We start from the raw sequence: 20081 nt of genomic DNA, 5'->3' as shown, positions 1-20081 counted from the left end.
TCTTCTCTAACAGAAACTAGACCTTTTGAAAGACTCTTTCCACTCCTGGTATCAACCAACCACCTGAGGCTGCCCCTTCCTTTTTGTCGTTTCCACACAAATGACCAGCATTCCTTTTGGATAAGAGACTACTGACCATGCAGCAGTTCTGGCCAGTAGATGGAGGATGTGCACTGAGTGCCTTTATGTCCTCAGTCATGATGTCAGAGGGCTGAAAACTTCACTTTCAGTTCCATGGAGAAGATGAAGCACAATTGCATATAGGCATCCTTCTCCTTTCACAAATATTCATGACTCCTCCTATATATTACTATACATACTCACCCACTCCATTCAGCATCAATTCCTATTCCCTTTGCTCCCTGTTCAAAGTGTCTGTTTTCAGCTTTTGCCTGGAGTTAAGCTTCCCAACCTGTCAGAAAGGCTACCTGCAGGCTGCAACCTTTTATGAGAAGTAAAACTCTCCTTTCCAAATTTATGAACCGTCTCATTCTTCATTTGACACTGTGCATTAGGGGAAGTAGATAGAATCTCTGAGGTAATTCCATCCCCCTGCTAGTTAATTCTTTTTAAGTTAGATCTCTACCTCATTGCCTGGCATTAATAAATATTTAATAATGTAAAGAATAGATGAGAATTGAAGAACTAGCATCTAAATGTGTTGAAAAGCCAGCAGGCCACAGGCAGAAAAGGTGAGTTTGCAAGCTCTTCCCAGTGTTATGCCTCACAAGATGCAGCCAAGCAAAGGAAGGCTGACTTTTCATAAGCCATTGTAACTGCAGTGCAGATTCATGGTAGGCTTGAAGATAAGACAAATGGTGTTGCTGCCTCTACTGGTAATACTAGGTTCCTAACTCAGTTCTTTCAATTCACCTGTGTAGTTCTAGATTTTATAAAATGTAACTATACCCAAGTCTCTTCTGGCTTTTAATAGAGAAAATGTTGAAGAAAACCATAATGATGACTATTTTGATTGTGTTATATAATATTATACTCATATCTTGGTTAATTCCCGCTGATATTTTACAAATTTAAAGTTTAGATTTTGACTAGGGTGATGAAACATCCCAGTTTGCCCAAGACTTTCTGCTTCTATCGTTGAAATTCTGCATCACAAGAAACCTCCCAGCCCCAGACAAACCGGAACACTTGTGTCAGAGGCATTTGAACCAGAGCGACTCCATCTTGAATAGGTGCTGGGTAAAATAAGGCTAAAACCTACTGGGTTGCATCCCCAGGAGGTTAAGGCGCTCTTAGTCACAGGATGAGATTGAAGGTTAGCACACAACATAGGTCATAAAGACCTTGCTGATAAAACAGTTTGCAGTAAAGAAACTGGCCAAAACCCACCAAAACCAAGATATCAACATAAGTGACCTCTGTTCATCCTCACTGCTCATTATTTGCTGATTATAATGCACTAGCATGCTAAAAGACACTCCCACTGGTGTTATGACAGTTTACAAATGCCATGGCCATGTCTGAAGTTACCCTATATCATCTAAAAAGGAGAAGAACCCTCAGTTCCAGGAATTTCCCATCACTTTCCCAAAAAACTCATGAATAAACCACCCCTTGTTTAGCATATAATCAAGAAATAACCATAAAAGTGGCTACCCAGAAGCTCAGGCTGCTTCTCTGCCTGTGGAGTAGCCATTCTTTTATTCCTTTACTTTCCTACTAATTTCCTTTGCTTTCACTTTACTCCATGGACTCTTCGTGAATTCTTTCTTGTGCAAAATCCAAGAACACTCTCTTGGAGTCAGGATTGGGACTCCTTTCTAGTAACAGTTGACTACCCTAAAGCATTCTCTTGGGCTGCAGTCCTGGCAGGACCATGATAGGTTGTTTGGAATTGAAAATGCCATTGTTTAACCTTCCAGAAAATCTTCATTTCTACTGCAATCACCTATACTTAACTATTGCTGTACCATGACCACGAAGAGCAGATCATACACTGCTTTAACCCAAGGATAAACATTCAACACTTATTGAACCCTCTCATTCAGTAATTCTCCTCTTAGGATTTAGAGATAAAGCAAAGATGTATATGTAAAGACATTCGTTACAATATTATTTCTAATAGCAAAAATTGGGAATCAACTTAAATGTCCAAAATGGGGACTAATTTAGTGAAATACATTCATGTAATAGAAGACTACATAGCCATTTCAATTACATTTTCTTGCAAGCTATCTAATGATGTGGCACAAGTCTTCAAAAAGAGTTTTAACATGATGAGAGATACAAAATTGTGTACACTTAATAGAAAAAAACTGGAAGGAAATATACACAAAATGTTAATAGGTTATCTTTGGATGATATCAAGATACTTTTTCATTTATTTTTGTGTCATTGCAAATACTATTATTTTATCTGTAATCAATATAAGAAAATAATTGTTGAGAAAACTGTTAATGCCTCATATAGAGGATTTTCAATTTTGGTTGCCTAAAAGGTGTCTGGGAATTTTACTAACCCAGATTTCTTGACTCTACTTTCAAATATTCTAAATCAAGGTCTCAGTTGAAGCTCTTGCACCTGCAATTAAAAAAAAAAATACCCTGAAAGATTCTAATGCATGTGCCATGAATCACTTGGGAAAACAATAACCAGGAGTGTGTCTGTCTATCTTCAATCTATTGTCTATTCTTTTGTCTGGCACGATAGTCTAACATGCAGATAGAAGAGGTAGTCCTATAATCAGTTTGACGTCAAGGCACCATCATCAGTTGCCCAACCTAAGCTACCTCAACCACTGATTAATGATTTAAAATTTACCATTAGATGTCCTTTCCTTTAGCTTGTGATTTACCACTGAGGGATTACTTTTGGAGCTCTGTGGCTGTCTGCACACATGCATGCAAGCATCCACAACATACAAACATGCATGCATGTACACACACACACACACACACATACACACACACACACACACAGAGATTCCACATCAAACCTCTGAAATCAGTATCTTGAAGTAGGAGGCTGAATGTATGCATTGAAATGGCTCATTAGGTGTTTCTGATATTTACTCTCTTTAACAGCTACTGTATCTCTGTAGCCTAAGATTCAAAATCTTGTTAAAACACAAATGCCCTTGAAAGATAAGACTTTGAAGCTGTTACCAATTATAAGCATCTCAGTAAAATTGAATTTGTCAGGTTTTTTGTTGAAAGTCGATTTTCATGAAGATAGAAGGAACACAAAGATCTGGGTACATGAAGAGGAATGGAGAGTAATTTAAAAACAAACAAACCACAGAAGCAAAAACAAAAAAACTCCCAAAAGCCAGCACACAAAGCAGCTACTGGAACTCCCAGAGACTAAGTGCCAATCTCATTATTTTGCATAGGCAAACCCCTGGCACTGCAAGGGTGGTTTTACCAACTCCGAAAAATAATTAGGTGCTATTGGTGAGTAAAGTTTAAAAGTTAAATTGCTCACATCTTAACAATAGCTGAATAGTCAATGCAGCAGAAAGTAGCCATTTCATTAGCACTTTTTGCAAGACTAGTAAGTGGTTCATTATCAATTATGCAGCACTTATGCAGATTTGCTTTAGACTTATACCTCCAAGGCCACGCTTCCCACATTTCTTAATTTTCTCCTGTATTTAAATGGCTGGGCTTCAAATCTGTGCCTGGGATGTGTTCTCAATCCATCAAGGTGGGTCAGTTCAAAAGGAAAAGTGGCAATTTCTGCCACCAAAAAAATATTTTTTTAATAGAATGCATTTTAACTTCTTACCTGCTAGGTTCCAAAGCTAGCTCATTCTTTTGAAGAATAAAGTGAGAAATAGGTAAGTTTTCTAGTGCTGAGGTGGAGGTCACAGGAGCTTTTCATCAGAGAATAATGCTTGCCTCAGAACTGGCCTGGCATCCCCTTGAAGACTCAAGATATGCTGCGGAAGCTCTGTGTGTATGTCAGGGAGCAGAAAATAGTTTGAGCAGCTGTAATTTGTGCTGGGACCGTCCTGTGTTCAGAAACTTAATCCATTTCCTCATCTTCAGTATACCAAAGGATGAGGAGGAACATTTTTCTTAAAGAGTGTTTATAAAGGAGCCACTTAAATATATAAAGACAAAGAAGAATGCTAATTGTTCCATAGAGCATGTTCCTTCTTAAAAGAAACTGTAATAATGAGAATAGGAAGGTCAGTTGGAAAGATAGTGCATGATTAAGTAAAGAATTAATTAGGTCTATTCAAACTCTTCTCCTTCCACCTTCCTGGTGTAGGCTGCAAAGTGACTTGTGTTAATGGAGCTAGTTAACAAAGGCAAGAACAGCTGGGAAAGTCAGAGAATCGTTAAATAGTGTTATTTGAAGAAGATATAACTCTTGCTTGAATAGATTTTGGTAATGTATGTGTGTGCTTGACCCTGATGCCTGGGCATGTTGTACAAAACATCACACTTGAGCTGTTCAAGTTGCAGGAGTACCCTGTTCTGTCTTCTCTGAATACCTGGAGTATTCATGCTGATGAATTTCACTCTTGGACTCCTGTTTCTAGGCTGGGTCTACATCTACACCACAAACACGACATAACCTGAACATAGGCTCTAAACAGGCTTAGGAATGAATGAGCAGTTCTATTGAGCCTCGTTGGACAATCACTTCAGTGAGAGCTTCACACAAATAAAAGACAGTGATATAGAATGTTAGAGCTGGACAGCAACTTCTATGTCACTGGGACTGTTTTACAGTTGAGAAATCTGAGGCTTGAGAGGTTATGATAATAATGCTGACATAAGAACAATGTACAACCTAAAATAGAATATACACTAGATAGTTGCCTATGTTATCATTTACTTACAACTTCCTGAGTTGGGTAGGATTATTACTGCCATTTTAATAAATTAATAAACTCTGGCTCAGAGAGGTTAAGTAACTTTTTGAAAGCAACAAGGAAATGCCCATGTCAGAAATTGAACACTGTTTCATTGAATCCAAAGGGTATGCTCTTCTTTATATGTAGGTGTTTCTCAAAGCTGGCTGATGTTCAGAAGCACCAGAGAGTATAAAGCTGGCTTTGAAAACACTGTCCTCTACCGCACTGCCCTGCGGGATCCTGCCTGAGGTCTGGAGGCACTGAGGGAGTCAGACTGGGTTTGCATAAAGACACACCAGCTACTGGCCTACTCGATTCCACCCACCCTTTTGTTTTATGGTGTGCATCCTAATTTATCTGACCTTCGAGCCAGAGCCAGTAGTCTACCTTCCATCTCTATGCTATTTGCAGTTAGTCTCACTCTGAACCCTAACCCCAGGCAAGCATTGATCTGCTTTCTGTCTATAGATGTCTCTTTTTTTTGAAATTTCGTATAAATAGAATCATAGAATATTCTCTGGCCTCATTCACTTAGCATAATTTTTTGAGGTTAATTCGTATTATAGCATGTTTCAGTGGTTTGTCCCTTTTTGTTGCTGACTAGTAATCCATGGTGTATGTCTGCTACAGGGAAGAAAGTTTAAACTCTTCAGTTTAACATATAAACCTTTCATAACTTGGAGGGAGATATCCCTCCTTCTCCCTCCTTCTATTGATGTCAGTCCTCCTACATTCCCCACCCTGATATTTTACTCTAGCAATATTAAGCCATTTGCAGGTTCCAAGCATACTATGTTCTCTTTTCCTATATGTCTTTCCTAATAATAATAATGTAAGTGATATAATAAAGCTAAATCTGCTTTGAACACCCTTATGCTCCCTGTGTCCAACTCTAATCATATTCTGCTCCAGTTATATTTGTTTGACTCATTTCTTTTTCTTCTTTTTTTTAAAATGCAACTCAGAAGTCTCCTGCTTTCAAAAGGCTTTTCTGACACATAGCCATCCTACCTTTAACCTTGGACTGGCAAATAACTGGCAGATGCCCCAGTGGTCCATAGTTTCCTCTTCATATCACATGTATCATAAGCATTTGTTCATTAGTTTGCTACTCTAGACTTATCATATTGTAAGGTAACTGAAAAAATGAACCATGTCTTTCTGTCGTTAGCAATATAGCACATGGTAGGAATTTAATATGTTTGAAAATACAAAATTCTCATCTACGGCTTGTGTATCTTATGGCTCCTGAACTCAATGGAAGAAGAATCTCAGTACCATTGACAAGTAAAAAAGGTTTTTTTACAGATAATTATTTCCAAATGCAGTTGTTCTGTGGAATAATGATAGTCTAGAGTTACCACCACCCATATCACAAATTACTTGTAGACCCTTTAGGAATCACGTTTTTTATGGTTATTTTATTTTTAGTGAGTATTAAACTAAAAGTACTTAAGTACTATCTAATTCAATCACTGTGTTTCAGTGATGTGTATTACTGAGGTCCAAAAAGTGAAATGACCTGATGAAATTCACACATCTCGTGGCTGAACTTGTACTGAAAACTGGCTTCCGTAGACTGATTTTTACCGCAACATGCTGCTTCCCCTTTCCAAAAGACGGTAACAATGGACATAGCTCCAAAGGTAAGAGAAGGTGCTCTAAAGTCAGACTGACTGTGTTCAAATTTTAGCTTCCCAGTCTTACATTCTGTGGGACCTTGTGCAAGACACTTTACCCCCTGTGACCTCGGTTTCCTCATCTGTCAAACATGGATATTTAGTTGCACCAATTGCACCTACTGCCCCTGTGATTTAGCTATTGTCTCTTGGCCTCAAACCTTCCCTTCTACACCCTACTTTGGGATGTTTGGACTGGAACATGTCTCTTTGCTGTCTGCCTTCCTGCTAGGATCTATCAGTAGGGGAAACTAGAGAGAGAGACTGAGAAACTGGAAGTAAAATGTGTGTGTGTGTGTGTGTGTGTGTGTGTGTATATATATATATAAAAATATATATATAAAGTTTTTCCAAGATAGGCAGGAACAGCTTCATGGAGGCTCATCAGGAATACTATCACTTTAGCCAAACATTGTTCTATTCTCATAAGGCTTAATACTCCACAAAGTCCCTCCTGTAAGCCTTTAATTTTAATAATTGCAAACACTTTCATCTGTTTCCCTATACTTAGGAGGGGTAGCTGCTTTCTGTTGTTACCACCACCTGTTCCGTCTTTTCAGTTCTTTAATACCTAGTTAGCAAATCTTCTTAATAAATTATTTCTGTTAAAATAAGAAATGTGATTTCTGTCTCCTGAGTAGACCCTGACCAATATGTCTTGTTTACAGAGTTGTTGTAAAGATTCAAATTATTGTCCATGTAAAGGGTTGAACAGTGTCTGGTATGTAGATAGGGTTCAATAAATGTTGAAGGTTGGTATTGCTAAATGCTGTTCAACTGTAATAGAAGAATTGTGTATCTGTTATGAATTTCCTTTTATTTATTTTCTTCCTCATGAACACTAAAGGAAAGGCTAATCACACAGGACTCATGTTTTGTTTTGGATTTCTCTAGAATTCATACATTATTTTGGAATTCTTTAAATTTCTGTGGGAGGTACAAAAATCTTGGACACTGGATCAACTTTATAGGGTTGCTTAGTTCCCCCAATAGCAACTCTCATTCCACTATTTAACTACTGAAAACAACAAAAACAACAAAGGAAGCAAACAAAATAACCTTCTCGAAGAAGCGTTTTGCCTGTGAGTTATCCACATTAATTTCCCAAACAGAAAACTGAACAAATATGAATAATTAACTCATTCTCTTTGAGGTTTGTTTCTTATGAATTCAGTTTTAACTAGTACTATGGTTTTCACAGGTATGTTCCTTTCTTTTTAGGTTCTTTGGGGTTTTTAAATTGTCTGTTTTTAAAATTTCTATTTCCTACACTTTCTGCTAAGCATCCCAACATATTGTTTGCTTGTACGTAGTTGCTTCTCATTGTTTCAGATGCTTCTCTGGGTAAACAAGAACTCTAGATTTTATTTCTCCATTCAGTGATCCAAATGGACTGTTTCCCAAAACCTTTGCAGTAAAGCTGGTCAATTTTCTACTTATCCTTGAACCAACTTGAAGAGAGAAATATGGACAAATTTGTGATTACTGGTTTCCTGAGAAGTGTTATAAATCATCCTTCATAATATGGAACCATAGGAAAATACACATTGGGGTTTTGCTTCCATTTCTAGGCGTATTTATTACTTCTGAGACTGATTGGTCTACTAAAATATCTAAGTTGGTTCTATGTTTACTGATTAGTCAATATATTAGCATTTTGGCTGGAGTTCAGGAGGTAAAGATGCTGTGTGTGTAGAGAGAGAGAGATGGAGACATAGAGAGAGAGATGGGGAGAGAGAGTAAGGGGAAGAGAGCAAGAGAATGAGTGTGTGTGTGTGTGTGTGTGTGTGTGTGTGTGTGTGTGCGCGTGCACGCGCGCATGCACGCACATGCATTTGGAGATGAAGTCAGAGCTCAGAAGGAGTTAATGGCTGACAACAGCAATAATTACCCTGTGCTTAATTCTGGTAGCCTGTTTTGGTTATACTTTTTAATTTATTGTTTTAACTTTTTTGAGACAGGTCTTGGTCTGTCACCCAGGCTAGAGTGCAGTGGCATGATCACAGCTCAAGCAATCCTCTTGCCTTAGCTTCCTGAATAGCTGGGACCACAGGCTTGTACCACCATGTCTGGCTAATTAAAAAAATTTTTTTTTATAGAGATGGGGGCTCCCTATATTTCCCAGGCTTGTCTCAAACTCCTGGGCTTAAGCCATCTTCCTACCTTGCCCTCCCAAAGTGCTGAGATTACAGGCATTTGCCACCATGCCCAGCCTAGTCATACTTTAGTAGCCAAAAGACTATAACAGGTGGCTGCTTCAGCAACAATAGTGAATATGCTGGTATCGTCCTTTGAAATGTTACACTTCAACAGTCTCATCAAACTTTGTCCAGTCTTAAGAGGTCCATCACAGTTATGAATTTCATCACTTTCATTATCAAGGAAAATGTTTTTTTTTTCTGCTTCTGTTTCAAATTTAGTTCCTGCAATTGCAGTAAATCTGAACTAAAAGAATGTTAATAAAGTAAACAACTTGAACTAAATCAAAGCAACCAAAAGGAAACATTCTCTTCACCATCAAGGTTTATATTCCATAAGGAATAGGAATATATTAATATAGATAGATAGATAGAAAATTCTAATGAAATGTTCTTCTTTCTCCTTTGCTACAGAACAAAATTTAGCAACAATGGCCCTCACAATACTCTTTATATAAAGGAAATATTTCATTACCAGGAAAATTAGAGACAGTCAAAAGACAATTCTTATTACCTGATGTGTCTTCTTCTCTCTTTTATTTTCCTTTGGGTGAAGTCCTTTCCATGAAATTTTCCCTTTTATTTGCTGCCTGTGAAAGGGTCTTGTTTAATTGCCTAGCTATGTACTGTTTTGACTCTTTTTATAAGCTTGCCAATTTACTCCTCCTGTCTGTTAATATTTAATTATTCAACTACCTCAATTAAAACTCATTCCAGCTGCTGAGGAATTGCTGCTTGGCACTTCCCTAGTTCTTTTCTTATGTGTATATTATGAATGGTTAAGCTCTGGGGCTTTCTGGACATATATTTTGTAATTTTCTAGTCTCCCAACACTAATTGGGAACAGTGAGAAAAAAATCTGTAGCTAAATCATTAATAAATAATGGTTCAGAGGTTGAAAAGAATCTGGAAAGAAGAAAGAGATCCAAAAAACGAAAACTCAAATGCTCTGGTAGCCAGGCAGGAAGAACAGACTTAATTGTTATACTAGAAGGACTTTAGGTGCCTCATTATTACATAACAGAAGAATGAGCTATGAGGTTGGGATTATTAAAAATACTGGGAACTTTAAGTTATCTTGCTTTTTGTCTTGACAATATGTGCATGTGCAATTAAAGTCTGGTGACACTCTGCCCTTGTCCTGGTTTATATCCTCAATCTCTCAGAAGTGTCATGGTGATGGCTGTCATCCATCCAAAAGCTTGATGATATTTTCTCTGGAGCCCATCTGTGAACCATTGTATCAGATGGGAGGGTCACCACTGAGCAACATGTTAAATTAGATTTGCATAAAACATTCCATCTTCTCCAGGTTGAGCTTGCAGCCTTTACATGTTTTCATCTTATTTGTCTTAGCTTCAGCATTATTTCTATAGAATATCTTTTGGTCCCATTTTAGCAGGTGGGACATCTTCAGATCTGCTGCTGCTGCTCCGCCCTGCGAGTTGAATGTTTACCACACAGACTGTACTAGTTCTTCAGAGCATTTCTGAGGTAGAGAGTTCTCTGCCTTTCACATCCTCCCCTGGGGATGATGTTGGGGAATCTGCCTTTTGCATACTCCCCTGAGGATGATGGTGGGGAATCTGGTTTTCCAAATACCTGATACTGAAGAAGTCTGACCCTGGTTGACATTTAGCAGAAAACTAAAGACATAAAGTATCATCAGACCGTGTTCTTCCCTAGGGGTTGGTTGAGAAGTCTGTTTCCTGTTCTCAAGTCCTCCAATTGTCTTCTCTAAATTAAGACTATTTTTTTCTTAGATTAATTCTTCTTTCAAGAAAGAATTTTTTTTTCTTCAAGATGAAGACAAACTGTTAAGTATTGTAAATTGTGAGGCTGAAATAAAAGCTCTGTTCTAATTTAGTGGTTAAAAAAAAAAAGTGAGAGTTAGATATTTCTCTAAATGATATACAGATGAAAATCTACTTTAACGTGTTTCTAGGACAGTCATTTGTTCTGTCGTAGTGACATTTTCTAATGATGATCACATTTTCAGTATGCAAAACTTGGGATAAATGTGCCTTTCTTTGGTCATTTACTGCGTGAAAACAATTTTTACTTCGTAGGAGATAAAATGAAGTGTCACGCAAAGATGCTTGCATGCCTTTTTTCTCATGGAAATTGAGTGCGATGAGTGCGTAGAAAGTCAATTGTGATTGGGAGTTAGAGCAGGCATTCTAGAAGTGAGGAAGAATGAAGGACAGCTAAGCACAATGCTATCAAGTTGTTAAAAATTGAATTTTAAAGATTCCTGAGACAGCTTACATCATTCCTCTTGGACTACAATACAAATATTACATAATTAGATACTCTTAAGGATTGCCATTTATAAAGGTGGAATCTGCAAAGGCTTTTGTTGCATTTCTAAAGGATGTGTTGAAAACTTATTCCCAAATAAAAATTACTAAGGACCTTTTCCTTACACATGGAAATATTATTTTTCTACATTATATATTTTTTATGTTAAAATAACATAAAATCAACATTTGTTTCAATGTTGATGACAGGGACTTGGAATACCAGGATTTCACACTGACTCCCAAATAAGAATTACTAAGGACCTTTTCCTTACACATGGAAATATTATTTTTCTACACTATATATTTTTTATGTTAAAATAACATAAAATCAACATTTGTTTCAATGTTGATGACAGGGACTTGGAATACCAGGATTTCACACTGATAAGCCTTTTTCAGTAAATGTGGTGTAGGTATAAGGAAGTAAGTGTATCCTTTCTACTTTGAAGGACCAGAGAGCTAAGACGCCAGCAAACTTGTAATGAATATATTTTCTTGTCTATTCTTGTAATCTATAAATTCTAAGTCACTTTTAAAATGTCAATTTTCTTCCTTTTCTCATGAAGTTATCATTTATATTTGTTTTTCTTTTTTCTATAACCAGGAAGCCAACGTTGATATGTATTAATTTGGATCATTCTGTTTTATAAGACAAGTGCTAACAATTTTTTTTTTTAAATCAAACTAGTTACCATTCTTTCACTGTGTTTTAAAATGAGAATATTTATCTACCAGGTTTTCTGTCTTGTCTTTAACCCAGTTAACACTACTTGAGAGCAGTTCTGCAGATGGTTCAGAAACATCTTTCCCAAGGATGCTTATTTCAAATTCATCACTTCAGTAATCATTCTTCATATTTTATGCTATGGCTTTTGTGAATTAGTCATTCTTCTACTGAATATCTCTTCTTAATTTTGAAGTCATTGAATAGTACTTTATGTATCCCAAGGCCACTGGAACTTTTCTTTCTCCAAGATCATCTATGCATAATGTAGTATCTTATTCAGATGTCAGAAGTGTTTTGTTCATTAATAGCAGCCATGCTTTAACAAGTTATTTACACGGTGGAGGGGCACTGATCTCTGGGAAATGGTATGAAGAGAATGTGCTTATGTGTGAGTGAGGGAGTGAGGTGGGTTTTGTATTTTGAAAGAACATAATCAATATACCTACTCTATTTTCTTCATAATATAAACTATAAAAAATAATGCTGAATAAAATCTTAGTGGGTAGGGATATGCAAAAGATAGGGTAGAAAACACTTGAAGGGGTTTGGCCAAAAAAGAATAAGCAACTGCTTTTGGGGCAAGGAGTGGATCACCAACCGAAATGGAGGTAATGGCTTATACTAACTGCATGTTGTTATTTGGTGACATTAAGTTGTTATCTTCACAACTGTCATAAATATTGATAAATATTGGTTTATAAGCATGTCATTGGGGAAATGGAAAGATGCTACAAATGAGTTAGATTGTCATAGCTATTCTGTGACTATGGGAATAGTTAATTCTCAATATGCAGATTTTTGGTTTCTCTTGACTGACATCATCTTCCTGGGTCATTTCAAACCGCTACTGTGTATTCGGAGAACATACATCTGGGTTACTAAGAAGAACACACTGTAAGATAAATCTTTTTGAAGTCTGAAAAAAATCAGTTGATCACTCAAAAGTAAAAAGGGAGACATTATTTAAATGTATGTTCTCAGATCATTTTTCCAAAATATTAGGGAGAAGAATCTGCAATCAGATTCTACTGGCTCTCTCTTTTATCCAAGAATGAACTGTTAATATTACAGTGCACTGCAACTTTTTTCTAAGAGTCCTCATTTTGGATTTTTCTACATCTTAGTCAACACCGATCAGGGATCACAGAGAGGGTTGATGAGAGTTGAAAATTAAATGGCTACTAATAAGAAGCTATATTTTAAAAAAAGAAAAAATAAATATTTTTATGACAGAAAATTTGAATGGATTTAAAAAGTTACAATTTGTGAATTATCTTTGATACGTGCTTACCACCCTACATGTTACTGTAAAACATGTCAGAAATTCACCATTGAGTTTCCTAAGAAGAAAAAGCATGTTCTTTTAACTGAATAGTTTAAGATAGAATCTCAAACAAACCATCATGTTTATTGTAGTTACTCTTTCTGACTATACAATTAGCCCTCCGTACTCAAAGAGTTCTGCGTCCATGGATAAAACCAATCTTAGACCAAAAGTATTCGAAAAGAAAAAAATATTGCATCTGTACTGAACATGTGCAGATTTTTCTTTCTTGCCATGATTCCCCAAACACTACAGTATAACAACTATTTACAAAACATTTACATTGTACTAGGTATTATAAATAATTAGAAATTATTTAAAGTATACGGGGGGATACATATAGGTTATATGCAAACATTACACCATTTTATTTCAGGGATTTGCTAATCCTCAATTTTGGTATTCCTGGGAAGTCCTGGAACCAGTCTCCCATGGATACTGAGGATGATTGTATGTGATTTAAATCTAAATCTAAATAAAAGACTATTTTACATATATTATTATGCAGAAATACACATTAACACAGAAAAACATACAATACAGATATACTGAACACTTGTATATTTAAATAAATTTTATACATATATACATATATTTTTGGTATCTTGGTCCAAAAAGTTGTCATTTTTCCAGAAATATGTGTATTTCTAAATTGTTTGACTTTATGTTCACTTGATTCTCCCAATGGAAATTTACCCTGATGTAATTTTAAAATACATTTCTTTAAAATCATAGTAAAAATAGTTTAGCATAAACATATCTTTTGCATTCAGATACATTATTTGCTATCTTATTCTTTAGGGAGCTGTCTTTTTAAAAAATGTAATAGCTAATAAATGAACACCAATGATCATTTGGTCATATCAGTTTTATTAGTTATTCAAGCGAAACATAATAGAAGGAATAACTTTTTTAAATAAAAAGATTAGACATACAGACTTCCAGAATCTATACATTCTGCTTTCCCACAATAGACTAACCAATTGCATGATGTTAAATATGACCACAAAAGGAAATATTATTATTGTAGAGAATGATAAAGGAGAAGAAAGAAACTGACAGCTTGACTTTCAGATTTAGAAAAATGTCTCTTCTATGACTTTTCAAGGACATTTTCTTTTGCTCTACATATCTTTGAGAAGTAAAAATAAAAACAGTAATTACTTATTCATGAAAAAAAATCAGCTCCTTCCTTGAGAAGCGAATAAATGAAACAACAGGTCATATCTCCCCTGGTAGAGCTGCGTGTTAGGTGCCCCTAGTGTTCTCTGCTGCATGAAGGCATTTAGCCTAGAAGAGCAGCTCCTACTGCAGTTTATTTGAGAAACAGCTGATAATTCACTTGGACTCTATGGCTTCCAGCTTCCTCTCAGAGCTGAGGCTGTCTCACAACTACAATTCTGAACTCCTATTCTGAACGTGTAGGCTCACAGGAACTCTCAGTTTTCAGACTTTGTATAAGGGGAAGGAGCTATAGGGTAAAGACCAAGCAGGAACTTCAGAATCTGTCTCTTCTTGGGATCACTTCTCAGTGAACATCATTCTTTTCAAATTTAATGAAGGCTAATCAGTTAGACATGTATACTGGAGACTCAAGGCTAACAGGTTCCTTTTTAAAACAATAATTGAGTTATGGAAGGCTCTGTCTGCCTCAACTCCTTCTGCATAAGGGTGCTTCACTTCCAGCTCCTGCTGAAAGAGAATTATTTCAAGTCATGTTTCCTATCACATCACTTCATCCTCTCAGCCATAGCTGATGGAAAATGTGCAGTTATTCCATCCAGGTTGAGCCAGTTCTTAGGGTGATGAGCCACCTCTGATGCCACCTGACAGACACACATGCACAAACACATACACACAATAAATTAGTTCTAAGACACTCTCTTTTCAATTTAAGCCAGGGAATACCAAGACAAGGAACCCATTAGCAAGGGGAGCTGAGCCTAAGCTGTCTTATATAGAGATGGGCAGGTGGAGCTACGCGAACATTTTAGTTTCCCATTGTAGCTGCAAAAAATTACAACAGCCTTAGCGGCTGACAACAACACACATTTATTCTTACACAGTTAGGAGGTCAGAAATCCAAAATGGGCTTCACTGGGCCAAAACCAAGGTGTCTAAACTCCCTCAGGAGGATTGAGGAAATAATCTATGTCTGTACCTGTACCTTTTTCAGATTCTGGAGCTGCATTCCTGGCATTACTTGGTTCCTTCCTTCATCCTTAGATCTACTTCCAAACTTGGGGCATCTTTGTCTGTCTGATCTTCTGTTGCCCTCTTATGGGGATCCCATGATTATATTGGACCTCTCTGGATAATCCAGATAAACTCCCCATCTCAAGATCCTTAATCTAATCACATCAGCAAAATATCTTTTGCCATGTAAGGTGACATTCATGGTTCTGGGGATTAGAACATAGGTATGTTGAGGGGCCATTATTTGGCCTACTATCCCAGGTAATGTGCACACCCAAGTTATAAGGGAGCCAAAATTATGAGTTAGCAAAGTGTATGAGACACAAGAGACATATGATGTAGTAAGGAAGGAGAAAGCAGCTGTGTCAAGGGAAAGGCAGGGCTGGCCAGAGTAAAAGTTCATGGGGTTCTGTGGCTTTAGTCTCTGCAACCATAAAAACAGTCTTCAGTTCTTGCTGGTCCTGAGACCTGAGGTCAGCTGTATCCACCTGTGAGTATATCCTGAAAACAAATCCCTGCTGCTGGAGGTAACTTGAGGTTGTCTCTGATATTTGTAATCAAAAGGACCTGATGGGGGCCAGACGTGGCGGGTCACGCCGGTAATCCCAGCACTTTGGGAGGCCGAGGCAGGCAGATCACGAGGTCAGGAGATAGAGACCAGCCTGGCTAACACGGTGAAACCCTGTCCCGTCTCTACTAAAAATACAAAAAATTAACCTGGTGTGGTGGCACGTGCCTGTAGTCCCAGCTACTCAGGAGGCTGAGGCAGGAGACTCTCTTGAGCCTGGCAGGCAGAGGTTGCAGTAGCCAAGATTGTGCCACTGCACTCCAGCCTGGGCAACAGAGCAAGACTCCGTCTCAAAAAAAAAAAAAAAAAAAAAAAAAAAAAAAGAAAGAAACCTGATGGGAAGAAAAGGAATATTTGTGATACTTTTCCTTAAAAGCGGGTGGTAGGGAGGGAAATTGATATAGTTTGGATGTGTGTCCCTCTCCAAATCTCATATTAAAATGTAATATCCAGGCCAGGTGCAGTGGCTTACGCCTGTAATCCCAGCACTTTGGGAGGCCAAGGTGGGCAGATAACGAGGTCAGGAGATAGAGACCATCCTGGCTAGCATGGTGAAACTCTGTCTCTAGTAAAAATACAAAAAAAAAAAAAAGAAAGAAAAAAATTAGCTGTGTGTGGTGGCGGGCGCCTGTAGTCCCAACTACCCGGGAGGCTGAGGCAGGAGAATGGTGTGAACTTGGGAGGCAGAGCTTGCAGTGAGCCGGGATTGCGCCACTGCACTCCAGCCTGGGCCACAGAGCGAGATTCCATCTCAAAAAAAAAAAAAAAAAAAAAGTAATATCCAATGCTGGAGGTGGGGCTTGGTGGGAGGTGATTGAATCATGGGGGTAGATTTCTAATGAATGGTTGAGCACTATTCTGTTGGTACTGTCCTTGCGATAGTGACTTCTCTCATGAGATCTGTTAATTTAAAACTGTGTGGTAGCCCCTCACTCTCTATTGCTTCTGCTTTCGCCATGTGACATGCCTGCTCCCCTTCAACTTCCGCCATGATTGTAAGCTTCTGGAGGCCTCCCCAGAAGGAGGTGCCACTATGCTTCCTGTATAGCCTGCAGAACGGTGAGCAAATTAATCTCTTTTCTCTGGAAATTATCCAGTTTCAGGTATTTCTTTATAGCAGTATGAGAGCGGCCTAATACAGAATGTTTGCTAATTGTCTAGACACATTATTGAATAATTGTTCTACTTGCTTTCTCAGAAAACGGATTTTTTTTTCCTTTTGAATTTTAAATGGCAACAGTGTTAATTTGAGGAGAAGAACCCTGGCTCTTCAAAACAAAACTTGCTATCACCTAGACTTTGGCCCTTAGTAGCTGCTAGATTTGGGGAAAGTTAACTGACCTGAACATATTTCTGGTTTTCCTTGCAGATACACTGGGGATTGTGGAAGAATTATATGTGGATGTACATGGAAGTCCTTTGAGACCATAAAGAGTTACTGCTCTTTGTCATGACTGACATAGAAGCCTGGCCCATGGACTTCTTGGAGTTTTAGAGTATGGCAAGATCCTCCAGAAGGTTATACATATTTTTCGTAAATAACTAGAAAGATGCCCTATTGGGGTACCGCAGTTCTCCAAAAGAAGTAAGGTTTGTAGACAGATGAACTTGGAAATCAGAGTAGAAAAGAGAGAAAAAAACTATAAATGGCAAAGGCCGAATATGATTTATGGTATGCAATCATTTCTCAGAACACTGTATATGGGATAGGTATACATGGCCTTTGTTCGGGTTACAGGCTTACGGTTATTTGATTGGTAACTCAAATGATGGATATTGCCAGTTGTCTCCTGTGAGAGAGGTAGAGGTCACTTAAGCTATGATTTTTCATATCAAATAAAAAAAATGCCTAAATGTCTGATGGCTCTCATTTGCCTATATTTCAAACTTGAAAAGAGAATGAGAAACATGAAGGAAATGATATAAGTGTGCTTTGTCCAAACTAGGCAGGAGAGAAGCACTTGGAAATGAATGGGACAATCCTGTTCTCTTCTGAAAGATGTGGAAAGCATTTTGTCTTTCTCTGTTTGAGAAAATAGGCGTCCAGAATTTTCTCTGTGAGCATGAAGACACAGAACTGTAGGCATCAGCCAAAATGAGGCTTAGCACATAAAATCTGTGATGAAAATTCCAGAATTTACATAAAAACTCCTGACATAATCTTGGCACTAAGCAGAACGTCCAGCTGAGTGACGGCAGCAGGCTCGGCAGCTCTCAGGAAAGGGCTGATGAAAGCAGAGCCCACAATGTTTTGATGCCTAGAGCAGTGGTATGAGTCCAAGGTTACTTCGTTGGAGAAAAATCTTCAGTGCGGCTGCTAAGGAGCTCTCAGGGTGCAAACTGATTTAGAAAGTAGAGAGTGGTGAAACTCTCTGAGGTACTAATTTTGGAGCACTCATTGAAAAATCACTTCAATATTCTGTTCCTTTTAAGAAAAATTGTTGTTTTTACAAGAAGGTATAAGATATGAAGTACCTTATAGGTATGGTCCCTCCATTTTCACAGTGACTATTGTGGACTAAGTATTTGTGCTACCTCCTCAAATTCATCTATTGAAGCTCTAATCCCCTCCCTTCTCCAGTGTGACTGCATTTGAAGATGAGATCTCTAAGGAAGTAATTAAAGTTGATACAGTTTGGCTGTGTCCCCACCCAAATCTCATATTGAATTGTAGTTCCCCTAATCCCCATGTGTCACAGGAGGGATCCAGTGGAAGGTAATTGAATCATGGGGGCGGTTACCACCACGCTGCTGTTCTCATGATAGTGACTGAGTTCTTATGAGATCTGATGGTTTTAGAAGGGGCTTCTCCCTTCGCCTGGCACTCATTCTCTCTCCTGCCACCCTGTGAAGAGGTGGCTTCTGCTATGATTGTAAGTTTTCTGAGGCCTACCGAGCCATGCAGAACTGTGAGTCAATTAAACCTCTTTTCTTTATAAATGACCCAGTCTTGGGTGATTCTTCATAGTAGCATGAGAACGGACTAATACAAAGGTTAAGTGAGGTCATAAGGATGGGGCCCTAATTCATGAGGATGTAGCCTTACATGAGGTGACACCAGGAAACTCTCTCTCTCTCTCTTCTGCCATGTAAGGATACAGCAAGAAGGCAGTCATCTGCAACCTAAGGGGAGAGCCCTCCCCCCGGATATCAATCCTGATGGCACCTTGATCTTGGATTTGAAGCCTGCAGAACTGTGAAAAAATAAATTTCTCTTGTCTAAGCCATCCAGTCTGTGGTATTTTGTTATAGCAGTCTGAGCAAATTAAGACAGTGAGTGACTCAACATGCTGTCTAGATGGTGAGACACAAAAGTTTAAAGTAAACTGGTAGTTAACTTTAAGTTAGAAGTCTTAATGTATTCCAATTTTCTTGTGTGTGTGATTTATGCGTATTAATAGTTGAATCTAAACAGGTTTTATTGACTTAAAGTGGATGAAAGTATTATGGTAAACATCAGAGATATGGTAAAATATAATAGATGTGGACTTGAATGTTTTTGTTTGCTTATTACTTATTTATGCACAAAAATTTACATAGTTCTTTTCTGACCCATTTTTCTCTTCAAGGAAATAGGAATAAAGAAGTATTAATACCTGTGAAACCCGCCAGACCTCCTTCAGCAAATTCATAGGGAATGTCTAAAAAATGGGTACAGGAAAACTGAAAAATTCTATTTTATTTGGCATCTTTCAAGGAACAGAGACATCACAAAATGACTTCAAGCTACCCAGGCAGTGTTTGTATATTGTACGTATGGAAGTAGGGAAGTGCACAGAGCCTTATAATAAACAAACCCCTAGAGAACTGGAACATTACTCACAATCTTTCAGCAAGACAGTCTGCTATTCTTGTACCTGGTGTCTTCTTCTGCCTCTCTGTTCTTGCTCTCTTGGTAAGCTCATGCATACCACCTTCTCTCTAAAAGTCTTTGTGCTCTTATCTTCTTATTCTCTGTGCATCTGTGTCTATTTGCCTTTTATTCAAACTTCTCAAGAGAGAATCCAACTGAGTGGGCTTGTCCAGTATTTAGATCTGTTGCTGGGTAGTGCTTGTGCTGAGCCAGGTGATAGGCCACTGGTATCTCTCATGTCATACTTTGGGACACACTTTGATTCATGGTGGTCAGACTTTCGTGGTTATATGACATAATCCTGGCCATCTCATTGATGTGTACACATGTTTAAGATTTGTTGTTAAATGGACATATATGTGTAGATAACAAGCAATACATGGAGCTGTACACATCGAGATCTGT

The 20081-nt window shown here is 37.9% G+C and overlaps 1 long non-coding RNA gene across 1 annotated transcript; it reads left to right on the top strand.

Moving 5' to 3' along the window:
• The first annotated feature begins 6314 nt into the window (after positions 1-6314).
• Positions 6315-19048, top strand: LOC135970415 (uncharacterized). The gene is made up of 3 exons (XR_010586093.2): positions 6315-6474; positions 17193-17341; positions 18918-19048. It is a non-coding gene; the product is annotated as an uncharacterized lncRNA (long non-coding RNA).
• Positions 19049-20081: the final 1033 nt, after the last annotated feature.

Source organism: Macaca fascicularis, chromosome 4 (genome assembly GCF_037993035.2).
Source record: "Macaca fascicularis isolate 582-1 chromosome 4, T2T-MFA8v1.1".
NCBI classification, from domain to species: domain Eukaryota; kingdom Metazoa; phylum Chordata; class Mammalia; order Primates; family Cercopithecidae; genus Macaca; species Macaca fascicularis.
Note: the sequence above shows the minus strand (reverse complement) of the source record. Positions and strands in the feature narration are given on the sequence as shown.